Below are 27,920 nucleotides of genomic sequence, written 5' to 3'. Positions count from 1 at the left end.
AAATGAATTCTTCCAGCCAGTTATAAATGAATAGCTGGAGACAGCAGACCTTCCCGCAATGCAATGGAAATAGAGAAAACAAATTTCACCTTTATGGGTGGGTACTTACAAGAGAGGAAAAGCAGCAGGACACAGGATCATGGGTAGGCAACGATTTTCCATATATTTCTAGATCCCAATAGAGGACAAAAGGGACTCCAGACGGTTATTGGTCTTTATAGCTTCCCTTTTATTGAAGAAGAGGGAAAAGGGACATAGTGAATGGCAGAAGCTATTTCAAAGTGCTTCACTAAGATACCGTATGATCTCACCTTTAAGTAGAACCTAATTGACAAAACAAACAAGCAAGCAAAATATAACCAAAGACATTGAAATTAAGAGCAATCTGACAGTAACCAGAGGAGAGGTGGGAGGGGACAGTGAGGGGATAAAAGGAAAGAAGGGTTTTCAGGAACAACTATAAAGGACACATGGGCAAAACCAAGAGGCAGGTGGTATCAGGGGAGGGAGGTGGGGATGGCTGGGTGGGCAAGGGGAGGTGGGGGGTAAATGCAGACAACTGTACTTGAACAACAATAAAATATTTTAAAAAATAAAATCTGATTCTCGCATTGAAAAAAAAACGACAGCAGTGTTGGTTGCTGTTCTTGTTTTATGGAACCATTCAGAAATATGATGACTGGAGCTGGTGTATTTCTCTCTACCATCTTGAGAGAGTCTTGAATTTCAAGTACTCAAGCACATAAAAATAACAGATCACATACAAAGAGGGCAAATCTGCTTTCCCATCCAATGCGCAAATGAATTGTCTGTGTTTCTATAATACATGGCTCAGTTAAATTAATCTATGTATCAAATCCTTGGGAAGGAGGAAAGAAACAGCAAGTAGACTGCTCTTCTATCAATGAATATTATGCTTGTCTCATTTCCCTTCGTGAAGAAAAGCAAGGTAAGGTCATTTAAGCCTGAGTGGTATCCTCACTTCCCAAAAGGTATAGTAAACTTATATATCTTACATTATTTTATGTAGCATCTTTTTGTCAAGTTAAAGGTAAACGAACATTGATTTGACTAATTTTACTAACAGTTCTCAGCATTGAACAGCATCTGCATTGCCAGTCACTATTTTGATTACAGAAGTTCATACCAACAACATGTATTGGTTCTCAACACCAGACAGGTAATAAGTCACTCAGTTCAAAGATATTGGACACTCTACACATGGAATAAGTGGGGCCCAAAACACTGGCAGTATCTGAAATAGGCTTTTCATTAATGATTTGTGATAAGAGGTCCTAGGTATTCATAAGTGAAATACGAAAACTCAGCAAAATATAAACGAACGCTAAACAAACATCTCTCTTTCCAGCAACCCACTAGGACATGGCTAAGAAGGCATTTTTCATATTTATAGATGGAAGTAAATTAGCTATAATAAGCTGCTAACTGGGCATCACCTAGAGGCTGGAAGTGCTACCACCACTGAGTAGTAAAAGGGTATTTAAACAGGTATCTCCGGATCCACTACAGCAACTCTCAGCCCAAGGACCATCTGTATTTCTTGTTGTACATGTTGATGTGAAAGAAAATAACATAATGAACTGAAATGTGCCCCCCAACAGGAACTTGACCTCCTTAGTGGTAAAGGAAAGAAAAAGAAGAAGAAAAAAATAAAATAAACAACAGCTGTTTGGCCTAAAGGAAGAAAAGGATTCCCCAATGACAAATTTACAATCAAGAGGAAATCAGGTCCAAAGAAATGAAATGAAGGCAGCCAATGTGATTATCTCTAAATTTTTAAAAAATACTTTGGGTATCAAAGGACAGGAAAGAAAAAATGTCTTCAAAGAATCGCACTTCACAGTAAATCTCCCAAAGGAATAAGGGGGGACAAACTATAGTACATATATATATGAATACTATGCATTTCTGATTTTTCTTTAAAGCTGTTACAAAGTTCAAGCTTATCTTTAGCGTATACTTATCATAACTACATCAAAGATGGGCTGAGGCTAAGCCCTAACTCCAGTCACATGACAATCTGCATTTCAAATCACGTATGTCCTGTAGCAAGAAATAAACATTTCTGGGATGACTGGTTAATGGAATAAAAAAACATAGATTAATAATATAAATCTTATTTCTTTAGCAATTAAATTAAAACCAAAGCATATGGAGGAACTAGAATCAGAAGTGTTCCTGAAACCTAGGTCTGCGTGGATCAGCTCAATCCATGCAAAACCTGCAAACTGACTCTCTTCAGACCCACACAAAATTACCCCACATGAGTGACACAGATATTTTCAATGTGCTGCTCTTTGCTGCTGCAAGGCACAGCCTAAAATCCTCGTAACATGTGCCAGGTGCCTGTGCTATGCTTGCAATCCTGTCATTAACTTGTCCCTTCACCTGCCACAACTTGTGCTTCCTTCTCAACCAAAAGGAAATTTCGCCAAACTATGCTGTCAAAGGAGTAGCTTGAAGGCATCCGTAAGTCATAGGATAAAAACTTTTGAGATTATTTTCTCTAAAAAAATATTCAATTTTTTTTAGGCAGAAAAGAGTTCCAACTTGCTAAGATTTCCTTTAGTTACCTCTTCGTGCTTTAATAGTATAACCAGTGCTTGATGCTCCATAAAGATATTCACAAATATACAATAAAAAGCTCATACTTAGCAAATTAATAAATAACAGGAAAAATCGCTTTCAAATATTTATGCTATTGCCCATGGCCATAATAACGCACACACACACAAAATGGAAAATAACTGGGCCCTTTTTTTCCCCACCTATCATACTCAAAATAAAAGAAAAAAGAACGATGACCACATCCCAACTCAATAGAAAAACAGAATTGCAGATGTTGTGGCTCCGAACCAGCAGAGGCTGGACCTCTGAGCAAGGGAAGTCTCTGGTGGCCAGAATCACTGAACACACATCCTGAAACCAAGAGACACTAAAGCTTAATGAGAACTCTGGAATGCCCGGAGAAGCCAAACACAGCTTTCCAAATTGAAAAGTCACAGAATTTTCTCCACTTGCTTTACTGAAAAATTATTATGTATTACAGAATTGGGAGTCTTTCAGGGTACATTGGGGAAAAACTAGCAAATAATTTTTAAGACAACTGAAACAAAGTTGCTTTTCTTTCAGAGCATTGCCTGGAATGAATGTGCATAAACAAACCCAGGGAGAGAGCTTCCTAGGGGCTGTTGCAGATGGTGCATACAGGAGAGATTTTATCTAAATGAGAATCTCAAAGGAAAACTGGATCACACTCATAACAGACTAGCCACAAAAGCAATAAACTCTATAGACAGTTCTTCTGGCCCATGTTCTGCCAGCCACAGAGGATGAGGAACACTTTCTGAAATTTATGAAAGAGTTTTCACCTACAACTAGGGGCTTTACTAAATGTTCTTACATATATTCAGATTTTCTGCCTTTGGAAGACACCAGTTCCAAAGTGTTTCCAACTGAATTTATGTTGCATTGTTTCGAGAATAATTTATTTATTTGCCTATGCTTATTAAGCAAATATATTACATATATATATGTATATATGTATGTCTACAAATACAACCTCAGACCTCCACAAAATGAGCAGCTTCATAACACTCATTTGATAGGATTCCAGCTAAATGTGAAAACACTTGATATGACATTTTAGTTTTTCCACTCATCATCAATAAACACCAAATGTTCCTTATGTATTTCTTAGTCCCGGAAATACCTTGCAAGGACTTCTCCTCTTCGTGATTGTTTCCTCACACATCACCTCAAATTCTGGGAGTGCAAGTTTGGATGTAATTATAACAAATCTTTAACAGGCTCAAAAGGATTTCATTATATTGTTAACTGAACTGATTTTAAGAGGACTCTAATTGGCCTCCCATCCCTGAGGTAATGTAAGGAGATTTTTACAAAGACTTGAGTATTTTGCTTTAACCAAGTCAAAGAGTTGTTTGGACAGAAGCTAATCAAATCTTGAGCTCTGTCCATCAAATGTGCTTTTTGAAACGAGGACGCTGAGGACCCTTCGCTACTCTGCTAAGATCACTGTTGAAACCAATGCCCATTCTGGGAACTTGCCTTCAGAAGGACACCAATGAGTGGGAATTTTCCAGAAAAGAGTGATATATTGGATAAGGGAATTAAAATCATGTTCAAGGGGAGCCACAGGATCAGTCATCCCAAAGAATCTGGTAGGCACAACTATTCTATATATCTGTGAATAAATTCAAGTAAGATTATTCATAACATGCTTATATCATGTATGTAAAGTACACGGAAGTAAAAAGTTCCATTTTTAAAAAAATTTTAAATTGATTTTAGACAAAGAGGAAGAGGAGAAGGAAAAAGAAAGAGAGGGGGAGGGAGAGAGAAAGAGAGAGATTTGTTTTTCCACTTACTTATACATTTATTGGTTGATGCTTGTATGTGCCCTGACCAGGATTGAACCTGCAACCTCGGCGTATTAGATGATGTTCTAACCAACTGAGCTACCTGGCCAAGGCCCCATGATTTGTCATGTAAGTTTATAAGTCAAAATCCAATGACTTAGTAAATCAAATCTGAATTCATAATCAATTTATTTATATTCCATATAAATAAATGCATGTTATAGTATCTTTATTTTGGGTAGAAATTTTTTTCTCCGTCAAACATAATTTTAACATTCTTATTATAGAAAATTTAACTTTTTACAGGAGCTCAGGCTTTCTATAGTCTATTAGTGCCTAGATTTTACAAAGCAAAATCTACTTTAATATAACTAAAAAAAGGGATTTTATCATATGGGAAAAAATAAATATTTCATGCAAGGAATATGACAGTACAGTTGGAATGATGGTAGGTTTCAGGATCTTATCCAGAAAAAGACAGACAGGAGATACAGATATAGATAGATAAAGATATAGCTAAACACATACACGCATATACATATATGTAGATATATAGGTAGATACAGATAGATATAGATATATCTATGTATTCTATATATCTACATGTAGACATATATCTATATATAATACATAAAGAGAGGGAGATTAATGAAAACACTTCTCCCCAATTTAAAAATCTAAGGTGAATGACCCAATGTTTTCAGAATTATGCTATTCTGCTAGAACCTCTTAATATATACAGTTGGAACATCCCCTAAAGTCTTCCAGGAAGGACTTGTCATTCCAAGAAAACACATTTTCTCCCCTGGGTCCCAAACTTACCATGCTTTTTCCCAAACAGAACAGCCAGTCCCTTTTCTCCAATATTGACCTTTTGTCCCTCAGCTGGAGTCCTACCATCCCACGAAGACACACCTCAGTCATTGAAGAGAAGCGCATATTTTCATGCAAGGAAAAGGGGAAGGTACTACTTCCTTTGGAAATAAGAAATGTTACATTACCAGAACAAAAAGATTATAAAAGATGATGATAATGGAGAGTTCAAGGCCAAGCTCTATGTTTCGCCTTCTTCCTAGCTTGCCTAGCAGAAGAACTCTTTCCTCTTGGTAACACAAATTCACTCAGAACTGACTGCCTAAGCTCTGAGGGTAGCAAAAAACTTCCTCTGGTCACATTTGCTAATGTCTACGTGCAAGCTATTTGTACCATAACTTCTTTAAAGTAAAACACAAATGACAGTCTCTTACTGGATGCATTCACTGTAAAGGCAGAATCCAGTGACGGTTTGAATGACATGTTCTATTGTCATTGCAAACATGAATTGATTATGTCTTTATGAATTTATTTCCTAAGAATGAAAGGTCTTTGGGCTCCTTTCATTCAAAAACCACAGGGTAGTAAGCTTTCTATACAGAGCAAGCTGCAAAAGGAGAAAAAATGTTCTGGAATTGAAAACCAGTACAGATATTTGGAAATACTTAAATGTATAATGAGCCATGGGAAATCATCTCTAAAGTGAAAAAATGAATGAAGAAATTAATTAACGAGTGAGTACTTTTGGAAATGCATCATTATAGATGACTTCTTAGAGCGCTCTTATACAAGTTATAAATCAAAGTGTAGCAAACCCAAAAATCTTGTCTGTAGTTTATTAAAAGTCATGAGGCCCATCAGAGACCAATTAGCATTTCCAGGACATTTCTAGTTGTATCTCTAAGGAGAAACAGAGAATTCATTGTTCCTTCATGTATAAAACACTATTTTGAAGGGAGAGGGCTCTGTTTGATCAAGGTTCTCGCTAGAAAAATTATCACTTCATTGTTAAGTGTGTGGTCTAGGTTCTTGGTTTTAAATATGTTTTCACATTGGTATTCTCCCAAATTTTCTTTTAAATAACTTAAAGCATTGTGTGCTTGTCCCCATTGTGAATCTTGCCATCATCCACATTGAAGAGGAGCATGATGAAAAGGAGACTGAGTCACTGAGACATGACCCTGATGTTACTGCCCTAAATATTAGTGCTTCTCACCCCATACCCTCCGCCTTCCAGACTTCCCGACCACTCCTAGGGTGGGAAAACCATCTATTTGCTGATAATTCATAAATCTACATCCACAGCCCCAGATTTTCTCCTGAGCTCCCAACCCTTCCTTTCAACTAAACACAACCCATCCATTCCACAGGCATCTCAAAATTACCTTGTCTAAAAACACACCCATTACCTTTTCCCATTGATTATTCTACTACAGTAATCTCTGCACCAGAAAGTAGCATCAGCTTCTATCCCATGGCAGAGTTTGCTGATCTGGGTACATTAGTAACCACCACCACCACTGCCACCACCCCCCACACAAGTCATCCACTTAGTTTTCACTACTGTTGCTTCCCTAATCCTTTTGCCTAAACTTTTATTTTCACAGGTCCCTAAATATCCACCCTGTTTCCTTCCAATCTGTCATCCACATTACAGTATAATCTTTCTAGAACTATTTCTCAATAGGTTATGATGCTTCAGAAACATCTCTTTGCCATTTGAGAAATTTCAAACTCCTTAACCTGATTTAACAACAATGGATGGATGTTAAATCAGGTCAAGGAGTTTGAAATTTCTCAAATGGCAAAGAGATGTTTCTGAAGCATCATCATCTATCCCACTCAGGGGAAGGCAGAACGCATGCAAGTTCATGATCAGGGCAGCCCACCAGCCTGGGGCAAGGATCAAGTGTCTGCGATGGCTTTGTGGAGGGTGTGATGTTGGACTGGGTCTTTAGGAACTGACACTGTGTTCCTTTCAAGCTGCTTTGGGTTTGAGAGTCTGGTGAGCTGGCCACAAGATCACAGAGTCCTCACATCTTCAGGAATGCCCCACAGCTTCAACACGACAACTGTGCCGTGGCTTTGCTAGGAGATGTGGAACGCCAGAGGAGCGAAGCAGAGCGCTCTCTTCCTGCCCCATATCGTAGCAGGTGAAATGTGGCTAAAACTGAGAGAACACCCCGAGTGTCTGCTGGGGCTCTCCTCAGCAGTTTGGGTGGAAGGAGTTAGGAGAGCAGTTACGGAATATTGTTGAAGTCACAGTTTTTGGTCTTTTAAAGGATAAACTAGTTAAAAAATAAAACAAAACCTCTAATTTAAAAAAAAAAAACAATGGGTTTATGATCAGAGCCCAGACTTCCTTTGTCACTTGATCTCCACAACCTTCTCCCTACAAAATTTGACCCCACCACATGGACCTTTCTCCAGTTCCTTGGAATTACCACACAGCCTCCAACTCTGTTTCTCCATATTGCCCCCTGATGAAATATTTATGGCCCATTGCTTATGCAACTAATTCTGATACAGGGTCCAGCCAAGGGGGCGCCCAGAAAAAGGATTTGGAATGGTGTCCAGAACTCAAAGTGCATAGGAATATTGAAGAGACATATTATTAAGATGTCCTCACACCCCCCCCCCCCCCGTGTCAGTTAGGGGAAGGGACACATGGAGCAGGGCCATTGAGAGCTGTTTCGCATAGGAACACTTTTGCAGCTAACCTCTGGAATGATCATTTAACATATCTATAACCTTTAACTGGTTTCATAGATATGTTAAATAGCTGTGGCCAAGTTTTGGGCAGGGGAGAAGCGAGTGGCTTCTACCCAGGATGTAACTGGGGGCTGACTTTCAGAGACAGGGCCTGAGTTGAGAGCTGGGAATGGATTGTCTCTAGGACATGGGGCCATACTTGCCCAGGTGAAAAGGGAGAGCCACGCTGTTTTGGAAGAGGGCAGACGCAGCAGCCATTGGAGGGAGAGGCATGTGGCTTTAGCAGAGTTAGGACCCCCTCTTGCAGTCATGAAAGAGAGAGCCACGCGGTTTCAACAGAGTTAGGACCCCCTCTTTCTCGGGTGAAAGGGAAGACCACGCAGTTTTGCCAGAATGGAGATCCCTGTGGCTAGGTGAAGAAGAAAGACACACGCTTTTGGTAGAGTGCAGACCCCTGCAGCTTTGGTAGAAGAGGCCCACGCAGCTTTGGGACGCTCCCTTTGGCCTAGTGGCCTGGAAAGCAGGAGAGACTTTGACTGGAACTTGGTACAAAGAACTCTTGTCAGTAGAAGGTGCCACATGACTTTAGATTAACTGGAGATCCTGCCTTGGACGGTCAACACAGCTGACAATACCAGCAGCCTGGAAAAATGGACGTGTGCTCTTTTCCTGATTTACGGTACCCGGAGTTGGGACGGTGGGAAAAGGGAGCACTGTGTGTATGTGTGTGTGTGTGTGTGTGTGTGTGTGTGTGTAGGTGTATACCCTTAAAGACTTTGGCATTTTAATGAAGGCTTTAGGCCTGAATAGCGTTAAATAAACATTTCATTTCCTTTTCACAAATCTCTGGCATTGAGAGATGTCTTTCCAATTGGCAGCGGCAGACAGACGAGCCCAGTAGGTATTAGTATACCGTCCTTGGGAGGGGCCCCTGTTGTTCTGTAGCAGTTTTGGGCATCTCTCTGTGGGCCAAGTATTGCCCCGCCTTGGACCTCTGTTCGGTAACAATTGCAATTCATCCTCCAAGTTTCAATTTCGTAGTTTTCCTGCCAGAATCTTACCTGATGCCCCTTAGATTTTCATACATACAACATACATACAACATACATACAACATACAACACGCTGTTAGAATTGAATTTATTTATCCAAAAGTAGCCTCTAGGCTCAGAAAGGACAGGGAACATGTCTGCCTTCCAGCTCCTGGAAGCCAAAGTTCTTGTTCCTTGGTAGTTGTTCAATGCATTAGGGCCAAATAGATGAAATTTTTAGAGCAGACAAAATCCATACTATGCATTTTAGTTCTGACTATTATATTAGTAGGTTAATTAAATCGAGGATAAAATAAGACCGTTTTTAAAGATATAGACGACGGATTTTCAAAATAGGTTTACACGGTTTTGGTTTTGTTTCTTTCTCTTTCTGGAGAGAAATATCAATGTATGGTTGCCCCTCACATGTCCCCCAATGGGGACCTGGCCCACAGCCCAAGCACCTGCCCTGACTGGGAATTGAACCAGTGACTCTTTGATTCACAGGCAGACGCTAAATCCACTGGGCCACACCAGCCAGGGTAGTGTGGTTTTGAATCACCATATTTCCTTGACAACTTGCCAGATAGCAGTTGGTAGAAGGCTCTTCCACCCCAGAACTGAGAATATCTCAAAGAAATATCTATCATCTCCTTAGCTGTCATTGTTCCCTATCTTAGCAGAGACACTAAATTGCATTTTAGTTAAATATACATTTCTTTCTGTTAATTAACTGGTTGGTTTGCTATTGTTATTCGTGCTTAGACTCTTTGCCTGATAAAGACGGACTGACTCAGCGCTCCACCTCTGGAGATCTGGGGCCAGTTTACTGGCCGTTTACTGGGGCAGAGCCAGAGTTATCCGTGAGCAGGGGAGAGAAGCAGCAGTAGCTATATGACTTATAGTTGTGTTCATGCTAATTTACTGATGGCACGGTAGGGCGGACTGAGCTTGATCTAACAGTCAAGCCCGCTAGAATCGCGTATCCTTACGCCATATTTCAAGCCCTTTTACTAACATCAAAATCTGGATAAAGCTATTCAGAGCAACACACTGAAGTGAATGACTGGAACAGCGGCCTCTGGTAATAAGGGGACTTTAACTTTGTTTTTCCTCTCTGGTTATTACAGATTCATTTATAGGATGTTTATAACTGATTATAAGCTGATTTTCAGTGTATCTTTCTTCTCAGACAGAGAGATATGGGTATGTAGATTTGATGCTGAGAAATGGAGATAGACATAAATACAGAAATAGGTATAGAAATAGAGATATAGCAGAGACCTAGATGTAGACATAGATATCCATATAGAATGTTGTTTTTTCTTTATTTTCCTGAATTTCCCTAAACTGTCAGAGTTCTTAATGGTATGCTTTACTGATATTTACTGGTGTACTTCAAGTTTTTCTTTCCAAGTCAATATTAATATTAAAAAACATTACCCCTTTGAGAATTTGTATATCTTTCATTCATCATAGATACAAATTTTTAAAAAATGGTTTAGAAAATCTCAGTGCGAGACTTTATGTAACATTTTTGCTTTTGAGCTAACAGTTTCCATAAATAACACTTTTTTCAAAATGTGGCCTAGGCCCCTAATTTGCAGTGTTGAGGTTGTTTGGGTTTTCCTTCCGAAATAGCACGGAAAACCTGCAGTTCCTTTCCGTACTGTTCACTTACACAGAAAGCGAGGCAAATATATATTTTAGTGACCTGGACTTTTAAAACAGCTCATTAGCGCCAGTTAGCATGTAATAGATATTTTGGCTAAAGAAGTTTATGGGTTTTACAAATAATTTCTTCCTCCCACACACCAAATTTAACAGTTTTATAGTCCTTTACAACTTCCACCCCATTCATGCACCTCGTCATTATACCAAGAGCCAAATTTTAATGATTTTTGTTGCCTCTAGCACAGAATGCATGTTCAGAAATGATGCACCCCAAACTCTGATTAAATGCCAAACGTTACTGATGAAAACCAGGCCCACTGAGTAAGCAATAATGATGAGTGAGATTTCATGCTGTTTTACTGCCAACAGACCATCAGAAAGGGAGTTCAGTTCATATAAAAACAGTCTCCTACCAAACAAGGCAGGATGGCTGGGAGCCTTGGTAAACATGTAAATGAACTTGATAACCCTCTCTCTTTGGAGAATTCATGTAAAATACTCTCCTGCTTGCTTTATTTGGCTGGATTTAAAATGTCGGGGGATTTGCAATGAGACCAATGGCATCTAAACTCTTAAATGAACTAAATGTGCATTATGATGGCTGACTAGGACCTGGAGTAGGATATGCATTGACTCTTGAGGAAACCTGAGAAACATACAAGAGACTCTAATGTTTTACTAAGAATAATGTGTAAGGTAGCTGAAAGGAAAGATTTTAGGTTTCCGCAACTACTGGGCAGAACCATTCTAAAAACAAAGAATTGGCACCATGAAGAATTTTTGTATCTTATCACAATTAACAAGGTCTGATGATGTGGTATTAATAATAAATGATATTTGTTCACCACCTAGTATTTGCTGGACCCAGTACTAGTGTATTCTTTACACATACAAATTCATATAACTTTTATGATATTTTAGTGGAAAGAATATTGTTCACATTTTACAGACATGAAGACTAAAGACAAGATTAAATTCCTTGGACAAGGTCAGTCACATGAGCTTTGGATATAGAGCCAAAGTTCAAACTTTGACATATTGCATCCAAGTTCTCACTACACAGCCTATAACATACCTGTGCACACACACAATTTTTATTGTATTCATTTCTTTTCAAACTCAAACCATTGCTTACATAATCCATCTGAGTCTTTTCGGAACCCCCTTCCTGCATTCCGTTACATATGAAATAATGAAGTGCAATGCTGCATGATTTGTAAGTCAGTTAATGAAAGGTAACTATGCCATCCACACTTAATTGTCTGCTTCATGGCTGAGATAGTTTTAGAGGAAATGAGACAACAAAGCTCTGAATTTTAACCCCTCCACACTTCATTTTATACCTGGACATTCACCACTCATCCTCCAAAATGTGCTTGTCCTTCTTCAGTCTTCCGTCAAGATGTCCTTCAGGGAGACTCATCTTCACCGGGTTGCACAATGGCCAAACCCTATTGACATTTTTGTGTAACTTTCCAACAAGGCACTGTATGTCTCATTCTCTGTCTGTCATTTGCTCATGTCTTCATGAAAAATGTCCTGTCTATTAAAACTCATGTGTATTCTATTTTTCCAGTGAGAGGAAGGCGTACTGCCTTCCAACAGTGGGAGTAACAACCAACAGTGCTAGTAATAACTACAAATTCCTTGAGTCGGTACTCTCCCTTGTCAAAATCCTACTCTTTTTTCTGCCATCTAATGTAGTCTCCAATTTCCACATTTTGTCTATCCTTCCTTCTTCTAACCGGTTCGTACATTCAATGCCTGACTGACTCGGACTCAGCTCTACCTCTAACATTGGGAATGTTGGCTTACGGAACATGTGCATGCATGTGACTGCACACACGTGTCTCTGGATGCTTCTTGTATGAATAGCCTCTGCCCACTTTCTTGTGCTCCTTGGATGCTACACTTAGTCTGACAGCCAGTCTCACACTTCCATGACAACGCAGCTCACTCTAGAATCTATTTCTGCTACATTTCATTATACCTTGATAGAACAGTGAAAAACAAGTTAATATTTTTATTAAATAGCTGTGTGAAATACTATCATATTCTTGAAATGCTTATCTTGATTTGTATCATTTCACAAATGTAAATAAACAATGACATCAAATGCTGAGTCTGAGACCCAGGAAAAAATATTTGTAATTTGACTGATTGGTCTTCAGGTCCAGAATAAAGGAGATACTTGAGTCACTTGATTTCTGTTATTTGACTCTGTGCTTTAAATATACACCTACAAGAAGTTATTGGAACATGAACTGTTTTTAAAAATGCTAAAGCTGTGAACAAACTTGATCATCACTGTTAATAAAGTGAATAAAAGATAATAGCACTACAAAAAAGCAGTTTATTAAATCAGAATTTCTAGTGGAAGCCAAGTACATAGTAATGTACATACTTTCAATCTGAAGGAAAATCTTTAGGTGAATACGCTCAAAAATGGAATAGCAAAATACATAAATTTTAACTTCCTGAAGAAATCAGAAAGAAAATTAAAAGATAAGAATAATTGCAGTAAACAATTATTTAAAAAAGGTATCATTGTTATTTGAGGGGAAAAAATTAAAATAGGATGGAATGGAAGTAAATAAAATAATATCAATACCAGTATTAGATTAAAATAAAGAGTGTTAACATTAAAAACATAACATTTAAGGCAAATATTTGAAACACTCCAGGAAGTACTATTTTTTTTTGCTTTCAAAAATTGCTAGGAAATAAATACAGCATAAATATTTTTAAAGCAAAATGATCAAAGAATGACTTTTTTGCAGAATATAGGGTTTGAGCTCAACTTTGAAAATATGCATAAATGAGATAGAAAAGGGTAAAAGAAAACCAGGAGAGAGGGATAAAAAGTGTAATGGTTCCAATATAGCAACGTCCATTCTCCTAGGGTAGCAGACTAGAACCAAGAGTTCATTTCAGTAGCAAATAGAGTGATCCTAAGATGGATAATGGAGTGTTTGGAAAAGAAATATGGCACAATGTCAGAGTTTTATATGAAGTCAGGAAATGCTTTAGTATTTGTGTTTATTAATTTTATCCTGAAAGCAAATGCAAGGTATCTGGATTAGGGACTGATATTACTAACAGCGATGACTACCTTGGTTTCCCCACGCCCATTTTTCTCCCTTTCAAGGTGGTGGGGAAGAACCAGATAGATCCCATGTGTGTACAAAGGGGGTTTCTTACACCACGGAAGAGGACGTCCAACATTATCAATCAGAAAACTTCCACAAGCCGTCTAGTGCCCCTCCCCCTCCTAAGAGCGGGAAAGAAACCTTTGTTCCCAAATGTTTTACAATTCTTTGGAATGTGAACAGATGGCTTCGTGACTCCAGGTTTTATCCCCCTTTAAAAAGCAAACACATTTAGAAATAAATCCTAAGGCTCTTTAAAGGTTTCTCATGATCTATTCAGTCATCTTTTATTTCCATTAACTGGGGCTTGACCCTTAACCCCAGTTCCCGGTTTCTTTGCTCAGAAATCCCTAACTGTATCACGGATTGAGTTTGAATCACAAATCCCTAATTTACCAACTGAGTGTTTTTGCATAGTGATTCAATATCTTTGGAGCTCAGTTTCTTCAATTGTAAAATTTAAAACAAAACTAAACCTGACAAACGTTATCTTGTAGTGAAAATTGGATAATGCATGCAAAGAAGAAAAACACTGCCTGGCTCTAGATTAGGGGCTTAATTCCTGTGAGTCACAATTGTTCGTGTTTTGAAATCCAGGGGGAAGAAAAAAAACTCTGAATTTTCTATAATTTAAACATGAGGGTATGCAAAACTGTTCAAACTGAGGATGAAAATGGTGTTTAAGTCCAGTCATTAAAAGCAGTCTCTGAGCCCTAGCCGGTGTAGCTCAGTGAATTGAGCACGGATCTGTGAAGCAAAAGGTGGTTCGATTCCCCAGTCGGGACACATGCCTGGGTTGCGGGCCAGGTTCCCAGTGAGAAGCATAGGAGAGGCAACCACACATTGATGTTTCTCTCCCACTCTTTCTCCTTCCCGTCCCCTCTCTAAAAATAAATAAAATATTTTTTAAAAAGCAGTCTCAAATGATCCAACCTTGTTTTGGGGCTTGAATTCTGGCCCATTTTACTGATATAAGCTCGGATGCATCTAAGCCTTACTTTGCTCATGCTTAAATGGTTGTTAATTATATTAATTCACCATATTTTTACAAGAACTAAAGGAGTTGGTGTACAAAATACATAAAATCTGGTGTACATTACACTTTCAGTATATGACAATCATTTATTGTTAGTACTGTAGTAATTCCAGGATTTAAAAATAAAATTTAGTCAAGAGGGTGGTCGGTGCACTTGGAGTGGTGACGCGGAGAGTTTGGAGTTTAAGAAAAGAGGGCACCAAGCTTGTCTAAAGCTATACCAGAAATTTCTGATGGTCTCTACTTACATTTGTTTCAGGAAACAGCCTTGGTTTTTATAAGGAACGTGCTCATTTGTGTTTTCCCAGATGGAAATGATCTGAGCTTAGTCAGGGTAGAAGGTGGACCAGTAGGTCAATCCCTCTTTAGGTATGTTATATTTCCAAAATAATGCTAATGATGGCAAAGGGGAGAGTAGCCTGTTTACTTTGAGGGGATCAGAGTGAGCAAAGAGAAAGCTGAAGAGGAATTTTGTATCCTATCTTATGAAGTGATCATATACTTTGCTCTTTTCTAAACACAAAGAAGTGAACCAAACATCGTGAGGGTATAACCTAGAGGAAATTGCTTTATACTGTAGAAAATAAAAGAAATAGAACACATCTGGCTTTTCAAAAAGTAAAATGGGTATCATACATTCAATTGCTTAGTTATGAATATAAGTCTCAAAGTCCACACAAGTGAAAAATTATATTAAATGCAAAAAAATGCAAAGGACAAAAAAGTTGTCAAAGCTGGGGAAGGGTGGCAAGAGAGGACTTTAAGGCGGCAATGGGAAGGAAAACAATTCCACTTATTATAATTACTTCTACTTATTATCAAAGATGCTGCTTTGAAAATCATTATTCCTGGTGGAGTGTGCTTTTTTATCTGTGCGTTGGTAAACAGGAACACACAAACAGATGATTTTACACGGCACTCTCCACCATGACTCCTGGAGAACCCTTTTGTAATCGCTAGAATGCTGCTTTTGTCTCAGAGCCTTTTACGTTAAATTAAATCGAGAACAAATTGCACATTACCTCTTCGTGGTATCTGTACACAATGCACAGCAGGAAATTCTGTGATATGATTCATTTTCAAGACAATTAAACAGAGCCCTTGTTTCAACATTCATATCAATTTCTGTACCATTGTGAAACTGATTCTGACCTTACCAACCTCAATTGGTCTTCTTCCGATCTGGATCAGCAAATTCAATTCTTAATGTTGAAGGGTGTAAACTAGACTTTCAAAAACCCTATCATTCATTTGCTTTGGCTTTTATAATGAAGGGGAAAGATACATATACATATGTGTGTATGTATATACATATATACATATATGTGTATGTATATACACATATACGTATACACATATACATATATATGTATATACGTATATGTGTATATACATACACACATACGTATACTTGTATGGCCTTAGTATATATAATTTGTATAAAACTTACCTCTGACCTCTCTTATTATTCTACTCTGTTTTCTCTTTTACTACATCTTAATTGATTGTTTTATATGTGTGTTTGAAAGTCACTTTATTTTGGGTCAAGGTAGACTCTAAACAAATAAATAACAAAGATGTAAGATCATTAAAAGAATAAAATCAAAACATTCACCTTGTTTTTCAAATATACACATAGACACATGGCCTTGCTGCTTTGTGAAATCAATAATTAGTTGCTCATGGGATTTAAAACATGTATAGTTTATAATTGTATAATGTGGACATATGTTTACATGTGAATTTACACATGAAGATATTACTGTATGTAAGTTATGTTCATGTCACCCTTTTTAAATTGTTTGTTTAGATTATACTTTGCTCTGAAAGACTCTACTAGACACTAAAACAGAATTCATAACTCAGATATGTCTACTTAAAGATGTGTAACTCTCCAAAGATTCTGTGTTTAGAAAATATTTCAGCATTGTACTAAAGCAGTGGCAATAAAAAACACTTACCAATATTGGTTGTACCAATGCAAACAGGCTAAACCATGGCTTCCAAACTCCTATAAGTTCTGGCACAAGATGTGCATTCCAACTTCATATTCTACCCCTTCTCTTTCTCTGCCTGTGCTTAGGCTATCCTGATCTGAGCAGACAGGTCACTTTGGGGTCTCTGCACTTGCTGTCTCCTTTACTGGGAAGATTACATTGTACACTGCGTCATTTAACAAGTTCTGTGTTCAAAGGGAGGACACCTCCTCAGGGAGGACCCCTCTGACCTCCTGAATGAAGGAACATCTTCTCTTTGGTCTATGCCCTCATCTGGCTTTGTTTTTCTTCATGGCCCTTACCACTTCCTGAAATCATTTAATGCTCTTCCTTGTTTCTGTGCCTCTCCCACTAAACTGTGAAGTCAGAGACTTGGTGCATCTTGCTTACCAGGGAATTATTACCACCTAGGATTGGTCTTGTCTGTACTGGTGTATAATGGGTAGAAACTTGAAAAACACTTGAAGAGTGGTGTGACAGTCACACGTTGCACCAGCCATATACAGGTAGACCACCTTATCAATGCAGGAGACAGTGATTCCTTTGAAACAAAGCTTCACGCAAGGCACAGAGGGAGAAGCTCAGAGCCACAAAGACTAGCTGTAGAACCAGCAACCAAGATCCAAACCAAGGCAGTTATGAAGAAACTGGCTCCACAATCATACTACGTTTTTGAGAAATCTAATAAAAAACATTTGGAAACTCCTAGACGCTCTTGTGAAATAACCTTTTAAAATTGTGTGTTGAAGATGAATGCATAAAATATATTTATAACTGATGTTAAATATATGGTTTATAGGGTTGCAAAATAATAGATTGAGGACAAAATTTCTAGCATATGTCTAACACAGACATTTTAATATGTACATTTTAAAATTCTCTTCCTCTGTTATTAATTTTAGAAAAGAGTAAAACTGGGATTCAATATATTAAGTAGGAGACATTTAAACATAATATGGTGTAGCCTTGTAAATTTGCTAAACAATTTCCCCAGCTTGCTAATATATACTCCTACTTCCCCCAAGAAAGCATTATACAATTTTTAAAAGAAATAACCCCTTTACAATTCAGTAAGCCTGAACTAGTACTGAAAATTCCTGGTTTAGATACATCTTGTAGAAATCTCCTAGTAAAATGATATAATACTAAGTAGGAACTATCAATTATCAAAATTAAATTTTATAAGGTTTTCAGGTCTTAGCCATTGTGAATCTGCATGCTTAGATCGAATGAGCTTAAGAATATCAATCATTAAGATTAACGGACTGAGCCCTGACTGGTGTAGCTCAGTGGATTGAGCTCGGGCCTGCGAACCACATGATCGCCGTTCGATTCCCACTCAGGGCAAATGCCTGGGTGGCAGGCCAGTTCCCAGCAGGGGACTCGTGAGAGGCAACCATACATTGATATTTCTCTCCTTCTCTCCTTCCTTTCCCCTCTAAAGATAAATAAATAAATCTTTTAAAAAAAAAACATTAACGGACTGACAGATCTCAGGGGGGAAAGGCATGGGGAGACTGGAAGAGATTAGCCAAAGAACACACATCCATGTATGCATGGCCATGGACACAGATGACAATGTGGTAAAGGTGGGGGGACAGGGGCTCAGTGGAGGGGAGCAAAGGGGGCAAATGGGAGACATCTGTAATAGTGTCAACTATAAAAAATGATTAAGAGCAGGGTTGATTGAATTTCTGGCATGGATACTAAATTTATGACTGATTTATCTGAAGGTATATAAAATATTTTTAAACCAACTTAATAAAGTATTATGCAGTTGTTTCCCCTATTGTAGTTTCAAAAATAATGTCAGATTTTATGCTTTTAGTGCCATGATTATTTGGAAACTATAACAAGAAAAATTGTCATATGGATAGAGAACATTTCTAAACCTGACGAGAGAGTAAGCACTTCTCCATTTTAGAAACAGCTCTTACTATTCAAAAGTTGGACCTAAACAGAGAACACAATGTGTCTGCAGTTTATCACAGTCTACAAAGCAGGAGCATGCAAAGTTTAATGGGGAGCACAGAGGCTGAGGAAGGTTATCCACTGAGTCCTCACTCTGAGCCAAAGATGGAGTGAAAGGCCCTTCAAAGGATTAAACCTCTTCCAGTAAATACCAGTAGATCCCTCATATCTAACAGGAGACATCTCACAATATCCTGGCATTCGGAAAACTGTTTCTCAAAGAAGAAGGAAGTGCCCCACCCCAAAATATCTCAGTTTTTTAAGTGCACAAACATTTATGAAAGGGAAAACTGAAATGACTAGAGAACAGTATACACCAAGATAATTGAGTGGTTATTTCTGGTTTACCTGTGTGTATACCTTCTCTGCACCTTTCTGATATTTTCCAAATACTTCATATTAAAATGAATGTTGTTTCAAACAAGTGTTTTAGTAGGCGATACACAATACTTAGACAATCTAATGCTTTTTAAAAAATGGCCACTTGTATATTTTTTTCTGAATTGTTCATTCTCCTCTGATTTGTAACTTTGAAGAAAATATCTTGGAAATTCAGGAAAAAATATTTTTATTGTTTTATGTAGATTTTCAAATATAAATATATATTCTTTTAGAAAAACCCTTTACCTTTGCCCTCATGGCCCTCTGGCTTGTTTTCTATAAACCTTTTAAATCATATTGTTTTACTTAGTGCAGCACGTTGTGTGCATTCCTGGAAATAACTGTATTTGTCTCATAAAAACACTGTGTTTTCCTTCATGCAGGTGGCATTGTGCTTGTGCCAGGTGTCCCTGGGTGGCCACCTTGCCTATTTAAATGTAAATTATGTATGTATGTACGAGACTAGAACTGCAGGCACTGTTACAACTCGTATTAAATAATGCACGGATGTCTAGACACAGAGTCCAGGAATTTTTCATTGTTCTGGGATTGAAGTGAGCATTAGCGTGGGCAAAGTGTCATTAATGATGGTGAGGCCGATCGACAGAGTGGGGACCAATTCAGAGAACTAGTCTGTTCACAGCCAGAGCGCCGAAGTGCGGACTGAGAAATCACTGTGGTAGACCCACAGTGGACAGCAGTCTCCCGTCGCCCCTTTCTCTCTCCAATGGTATCCTACACTAGGTAAGTGAAATAAGTCCTCTTATGCTTCAGTTGAGTCCAAGCTTTATAGTATTTTGATTCAAACAATACAAAAAAATCTCCAAATTCCATCGCCATTTGCCCGCTGAGTTTTAGTGTCGCTCCTGTCCTTTTCTTTATAACTTCCGGAAGAATCTGATACCATCTTAGCTACCTGTGAGATTTCCTCTTAAAAGAACAGCAACAACAACAACAAAAACATATTGCTCCCTTAAACTTCTTATGGTTCTTTTCCTTCACATCACTGAATTTCCTGCTCACCAACCACAGCCTTGACTCATTGTATTGGGTTGACCAAAAAGTCTGTTCAGTTTTTTCCATAAAATAAAAGACGCATTTTTCATTTTCACCAATAACTTTACTGATTTGGATGTGTTGAGTATGTCGGCTATCTCCCACTATTGGCTTCTAGTGGGTAGAGGCCTAGAGTGTGGCTGAACACCTTCCAATGCATAAGACAGCCCCACAGCACAGAATTCTTTGGCCAAAATGTAAACAGTACCAAGAAACTTTGCAAACCACTTTTGATTCCTTTGATCAGTCACGGCGCCTTCTCCATACACTACACAAATCTTTTTTTTTCATTTTTACCTTTCTTGAAATAATAAAGCATAATATGCCAAAAATATTATATACCTTCTTCCATCTTCAATATGAAAATGGCTACACAAAAATTGACCAATTTTAATAAGTTTTTTAAATACATGCTGATAGGACAGCTGTCACAATACAATCTGACAAAATTGTTTCAAATGAAGTTAACAATGACTAAGCACTATTAGAGCCATCATACAGAAAAAAGCTGAACGAACTTTTTGGCCAACCCAGTACACCTGCTTTGCAGTTTGGCCATCAGCATGTCTCCTTGTGGGTAATCGTGAAACCAAAGGACGTATGCAAAGTTGAGATTTCATTTATTTTTATACTAACATCCTTTTGAGAAATTAGGAAAAAAGCATGGAGACACACTAAAAAAAACAATAAATACGTGAATCTATACATATTATGTGGTGGGAGTTAAATCCCATATACAATTTGTTGTATGTTAATGACAAATTAAAGTATGGAGATTAAAGTAAAGGTAGTTGTCTTAAGTGCATTGCTAAGCAGAGAGAAATAAGCTTCTGCTATGACCTCTATTTTTCCACAAGATTTGTGGATTTGTTTGACCGGACTGGGCAGCTGTCATGAACACTGTCGATGATGACGGTTAGACCGCTGACACCAGTTTTTTCCTGAGAAGGTGAAGTTCCTGACTAGATGTCACACCGTGTTTGTGTTTTCTTTCCTTCCAAATTTTCCTACATTATGTCTAAAAGATTCCTAGTTTCCAAAATGTAAAGTTTGAAATTGACAAGCAATTGTGATTTCTTGGTGTGACAAAATTCCTACTTTCTTATCGCATTTTGATTATTAGTTAGTCAAGGAGCATGTGGTCATTTTACCAAACTAACAGGTTATTTGTTGGTCATGAAGCTACTAGATAAATAGAAGATGCTAGCACAAAATTATGAGAAATCTGAGTCTTGAATCACTTACACTGCAGTGGGGACCATGCCATCAAAAATATATATGTTAGGGCAAGAAGTTAATATTCTGTGTGTTAAATTCTTTTTTTCAGTTGAAAGACTGGAACAATAATTTTATCTTACGTGCTGTTTTCCCTCATATAGGGTTTGAGGGAATATATACAGTTTGAGTGAAAGTAATTCAAACAATTGTCTCAGTTCCATAGAAACTCACATACCTTGACCATAATTATGAATTAACTACATTTGCTCCATACTCTAGTACACACTTGTCTGATGATAATCTCAAAGCTTTGTCTTCTTGTAGCCTTCATAAGAATATTTATCCAGAAACCTATTATAGCCAGTGTTTCAATTTGAACTTTGCAAAAAGAGGTGGTGGTTTTACCTAAAAGAGTTTCCCTAGACTGAGAAAATTAAGCTTCATTTTTTTTCTAAACCTATCTTTTCCACCCTGTAACCTAAAGGTAAATGTGTAAGTCCTAAGAACAGAATGTCTGGTTGATTTTTTTAACCTATACAGGATAAAGAGAGAACATTTCAAAGTGTGCTACATTGGTTACATAAATGACTAATCACCCATTCCAAATTGGATTAAACTAGTTCTGTATGTGTACTGTAGGCAATCACAGCAGTTAGGTATAATTAAACAGAAACCTCTGGGATTCATGTAAATAAAATATTATGAATGTCTGCACTTCAGTGTTTTGTGGGACAGTCACTATAAATGTGCCTTTGTGCCCAGATGATTGGCATTTCTAAGCCTACAGGGGGAGGACCCCCCCAAAATCATAAATTATTTATAAAAATTGTGTATTTATTCTTACATGTTTGAACTCAGTCACCTTCCAAGTACTGTCCATTTGATGCAATACACCTATCAAGACGTTTTTTTCCACTGCTTAAAACAGTTTTTGAACTCATCAATTGTGAGAGGCCTTTACTGCTTCTGATGTTTTAGGTTTCACCTCTTTCACATCGGCAAAGCATTTCCCTTTGAGGACTTTTTTCACTGGGGAAACAAAAAAAATGTTGCTTGGGGTGAGATCTGGTGAATAGGGATGGTGGGGCACAGGGGTCATACAATTTTTTATCAAAAATTGCAGAACACTCAGCACAGTGTGGGCAGGTGTAACCAACCATTGTGAAAGGGACAAATGCATTGAAAGAGTCTTCAAAATAATTTCACTGAAGCTGAATGCAGCCTCTCACAACAATGCCAGCTGGTACAGTGATACAGATGGGATCCTAGAACATTCCTCTACAGGGGGGACGCCTGTTCTACAAGAGGCCTGCCCTCCAGAAGGTACTTCTGCTTTTTTTGGAGGGGAGGTCTGTCCTTATATTACTTACAAGCAGTTCCTGGTGACTCGATCTTCTGTGTACCAACAGAATCATATGCCCCTTGAGCTTCCCCTTCCGAAATGTGCTCCTTGTACACCATATACCCCAGCCCCTCACCTATTTCCATTTCAACATCTAGCATATTTCCCTGAAGGCAATATGAAATTTGGCTTTCTAAAACTAATATGCAGTGGCAGCAAAAAGTCATTAGCCAGTGCACATTTGGCTGGAGATCAGCAATGTTGGTTACAATCCACATTTTGCTTACAACTTGGATTCCATTAAAACTGAGAGGAGCCAAAAATCATCAGATGGTCCCATAAGCAAAAGGCAGGTGGGTAGGATTAATACAAAGTACCCTTCCTGCTCTAACCCTGCACCTATTTAGAAAGCCCATTGTTCAATCTTGGATTGCCCAAGGCTTCAGACAGTAGGCAGAGTTTATTAAGGAGCCCACTTCCAGTTTGTAATATCCTCTTTATACAGGGTAGAATTCTTTCTGTCACAGGGAGATTTCTAGGCAGAAGGTCAGGAGGCCTAAAAGCCCCTAAGGCACTACAAACCCACAAGCCTTTACTGAGCTGTGACTACATAAAGATACATGTGCTCCATTTTGTAAAGTATATGATTGTCTAACCATGCTGTACACCTGAAGCTAAGACAAAATAATATTGAATGTAGCTTGTAAGTGACAAAAATTTTAAACATTTTTTAAAGATACACATGTTCAAGAAAGTAGGCTATTATAAGACATGAACTCTGACCCAAGGAACTTGCAATCTGTCCCTAGGAACTCACATAGCTTTCCTAAGCCTTCAGTGCCTCAGTTTCCAACTTGAAAATAGAAATAATGAAATTTACTTCAACATGCCCCATGTGTGCGTTACAATGTTCATCCAGCTTACAAATGAGAGCAAAATGATCTAGTCTAGAGAGATCACATTCCACAAAAATAAAACCCCAGTTTATGTCGATGTGTATTTTAGGGCACGTATTTTTTTTGTCCTCAAATATTGCTAGAATGACAATAATTAAAATAAGCAGGCCATTGACTGAGGTTTACTGATTTTATTTTCTATGACTAGTGTGTTGGACACATTTGTTTACAATAATTTTGTCCTCATGAAACATATTGGGTGCCCATTGTATATAGGAATAGAAAAAAAGGTAGAAGGATTATATGAAAACCACAATGAAGTACCCTTTACAGAGAAGTCTGGCTCACTTTAGGACACAGAGAGAAATCAAGGTGAATTATTTAGGATGTAAATGTTGTGAAACAAAAATAAAATTTGCGGAAAATTAAGGAAAGTAAGAAGAAAATGTGACAACAAAGTGAAGAAAGGAATTCATTACGCAGACAACTTTTTGTCTACTTTTCTTCAGTCCTTTTTCCCAGAACTTCTTTCCCCAAACCCAAACCACCAAAAATTTCTGTCATTAGTCTACCATAGAATCTTTATGGTGGTACTAAATAATAATAATAATAAATAATAGCAATGATGGTGTTGAAATTAGGGCTCTTTCCCTAAAAAGATAAAACTCCCTTTTAATTAAAATCTTGTTCTCCAGCCTGGCTGGTGTAGCTCAGTGGATTGAGCACAGGCCTGTGAACCAGAGGATCATGGTTCGATTCCCAGTGAGGGCACACGCGTGGGTTGCAGGCCAGTTTCCAGCAGGGGACACACGAGAGGCAACCATACATTGATATTTCTCTCCCTCTTTCCATCCCCTCTAGAGATAAATAAATAAAATCTTTTAAAAATAAAGGTTCTTTAGAAAATAAATAAATAAATCCAATCTTCTTCTCCGCAAGGCACAGCACATACAGCCACTCTCAACACCAATGTAAGTAGGCCTTTGTAAGAGCGGGCCAGTAACCTTGTAAAGATGATGAGAGCAAGCGGACAGCAGATTTTGATAGTGGAGAGGGGTTGGGGGAGGCAGCAGCAGAGTATGAGACTCTTGATTACTCAAAATTACTGCGTTACTCAATACGGGAACTAGACCATCAAGGGGCACCATAAGGCAATTGATACTCTGGGTTCTAAAATGCCAAATCGAAGAGCAATTATAAGCAACAGATGAGGGAACTTGTCGGGACGTTACTAGTTTACAAAATTCCTTAAAGCCAATCTTCCCATAAATGCCTACTTTGAGAAAAATAGTTGCTAAAGCAGTCCTTCTTAGAGAAGCGAAGTAGACAGGCAGTGGAGTATAGTTAAGGGGAGTTACTTCCGCAAGAGCTGAGGACATAAAAGAAAATAAGAAGGTAGGTGAGAGTAATGACTTAAACAAGGGTAGGTGTGTATGTCGCAAACAATAGAAAATAATTCGGTGAGTTTATAGGCTAAAATAAGATTCCGGAATAATGATCTGGAGGAAAGAGAGGGGATACTCTCAACTAGGACAAAGAGATTTTCTTCCTTTGAGATTTGGAGAAAACCATGTAGGGTTAATAAGGATTATTGGGAGGGGTGGGCCGTGGGAGTGTGCACTTTCGTGATGTGCTTCTCTTGTCTCTAAGAACTAAAAGACAGGGTAACTAAGCAAAATTGAAAGGTTTAGAGTGTAGTTTGACAAAAGTGGTAGAATTTTCAGGATCTGCTTTGAAAAATCAAAAGTTGATTAGAATGGGAAAGAAAAGTCTTGCCAAGAATATTTGTGGTACAGTTCAGGTTGGAAATCCAGTGTCCAAGGCTGGATCCTCTCAGGAAAGGGCAGATCCTGAAAACAAACCCGCCTGAGTCCAACCACAGGAAACGTTTACAAAACGCAGTCCTGGGGCCCAGCCAAGGTATTCAGAATATTAGCTAACCAGCAGGAACATGGCAACCCATGGAAACTGGCTTGAAGCCAGAAGGTAAAGCAGGTAAAAATAAGCCAAGATGCCCAAACTGAAAGTGGGTAAAACAGAAGGAATGAGGAGGTCAGAGCCTGAGCATGAGCAGGAAGGAAGACAGCAAACCACATTGGCAGTGCAGGTTTGGTTCGGGAGAATGCATTTTGCAAGCACATTTATTTGGCTGCTTCAATTCATTTATTTTGCCTGTGGTTAGGTGGGTTCCAACAAGGTCCAGACAGGACATTTACAAGGGTGGGCATGGATACAGGATGCATAATTTTCTCCAACAATCTCCACAGCCCTGGAGTAGGAACAAAGAAATCAGATAGGTAGAATAACTCAGGGCTTAATAGTCATTGGCTAGGAATGTTGAAAAATCAACAAATAATGATTCAGGCAAGATGTTGTCAAAAGTCTGCTGGTAGACCAGAGAATGGGGGCCTGGATGGCTATAGAACAGGTGAGTGGGGGAAAAGGGAGTGAAAATATGGCTATTATCTAAAGAAAAGGCAACCCTATATCCAAACACAATTTTCCAAATCAATTCTGGAAATGGGTAACTTGTGACCCACAGTGAAAGTTCTGCTGACCATGAGTAGTTAGACTAAAAAAGAGAATGAAGAAAGAATATGATGCTACTTCGGATACTTTAGAATTTATCGAACAGGAAAAGAATGCCAGGCTATGAGAAATACCAGATTGTGTATACTTGAGTGAGCATCGGAAAGAGTGTGACTAGGGGAGAACAGGAGAGCTTCTCAAATAAAACAGAGACATCCTAATTTAGCTCCTTTTACATAAATGGTTGTCCTTCCCTAGCCCCTGTGGTGCCATAAACTTGAGATGCAAGTCAGCAATTAGCTGTCATTTTTATAGTACTCTACGGTTTACGACTCACTTTGCCTTCTCCTCTGTTAGGTGACCCTCAGGATAACTAACTCTGTAACAGGAATAATGCTGCCTCATCCCTATGACACAGGAGCAGAAACTGGTACTGAGGAGCTCTCTTAAGCAGATGGCTCTATAAAGCCCTATGGAGAGCAGGACCAATAGACATGATAGAGCAGGTACCGAAGGCTCTCTTATCGGAAAGACTACATCAGGAAACACACTCTTGTAACAAGCCCAACCTCCTCCTCAAAGGCCACAGAACGTGAGTAACACAAGCCTCCACCTCCATAACGAGATGGAGAAAAACACTGAGAGTTCCTGCAGAGTGGAAATGTCAGTGGCTGAGTTTAGACCCCAGGAGAATAAGTGGAGAGAATATCTGGGTGTCATATATGACTAAATCTATAGTGTTTAATAAGTTATGAAACTACACTGCCGTTATGAGAAGATGTTATCTCTTTCATCACTCAGTAATTTGCGTAGGCATAAATCTATAGCCTCGGCAGAATTCATAATGGCTCCGTATGCCCACAACTAAGGCTCAATTGCTCTTTATTACTGACGAGAGCTTCCTTGCTGCTTCTCTATTACATCATTTAAAATATTGATCTGAAGTTATTATGCACACGATCATGAATCAAGTCCTGTGTGTTTACATGCTGCAGCTGAAGACACTGATCCAATGGTATTGTAATATGAACTTTAAAGTATTGCAACTCCCTAAAGAAATTTACTGAAGCTGGTTGAACATACTTTGAATTATTTGTTTGGTTAATTATCAATGGCTCCAAAGTGGGCCACTGTAAAAGCTTTCTCAGTAAATTGCTTTCAAAGCCCCAGGCAGTTTGTAGGCATTATGCATTTTTTATACTCCACACAAGGTTCTCTTTGTTTATTGCCCTGTGTGTTACATGTATCCTTGCACCGTGCACTAATGGTGTGTATGCAGCCCTGGTTCATTATCAGGCTGCTCTGACAACTTAAATAGTCTTCCTGTCCTCTCAGGTGGGGTTTGCACTTGAATGTAAGATCTTTGCCATCATAATAAACACACCCATCGGGTCACTGTGCGTGAAGACATTAAACATGCAAGTCTGTGAGTCCTTACTACCCTATGTCTTTCTTAAAGCTTCCAGATCCCAGACTGATAATTACCACATCATATGGCTGTTGCCTCCCTTGTTATCTTACGATCTTCTCCTAATATCCGTAGTAATTAAGATCATATCCAGTGCATCTGGAGGAAAGGTAACCTGGATGAGACTTCCTGAGATATTATCTGATGCAGACACAGAAGCTGTGATGAGAATCCTGATGAAAACATAACATAGACCAAAAGGTATTCATGTCTGTTCCAGGGAAAAAATGGAGATGCTTGGATTT

At 38.4% G+C, this 27,920-nt stretch overlaps 1 pseudogene; it reads right to left on the bottom strand.

Annotated features, from left to right (window-relative positions):
• The window catches only part of LOC118996111 (elongation factor 1-beta-like), a 105,871-nt pseudogene that overhangs the window by 77,770 nt on the left and 181 nt on the right, over positions 1–27,920 (bottom strand).

Source organism: Sturnira hondurensis, unplaced genomic scaffold, assembly GCF_014824575.4.
Source record: "Sturnira hondurensis isolate 20B ecotype Veracruz unplaced genomic scaffold, ASM1482457v3 Scaffold0010812, whole genome shotgun sequence".
Lineage (NCBI taxonomy): Eukaryota > Metazoa > Chordata > Mammalia > Chiroptera > Phyllostomidae > Sturnira > Sturnira hondurensis.
The sequence above is the reverse complement of the archived record's forward strand: the minus strand, read 5'-3'. Positions and strand labels throughout refer to the sequence as shown.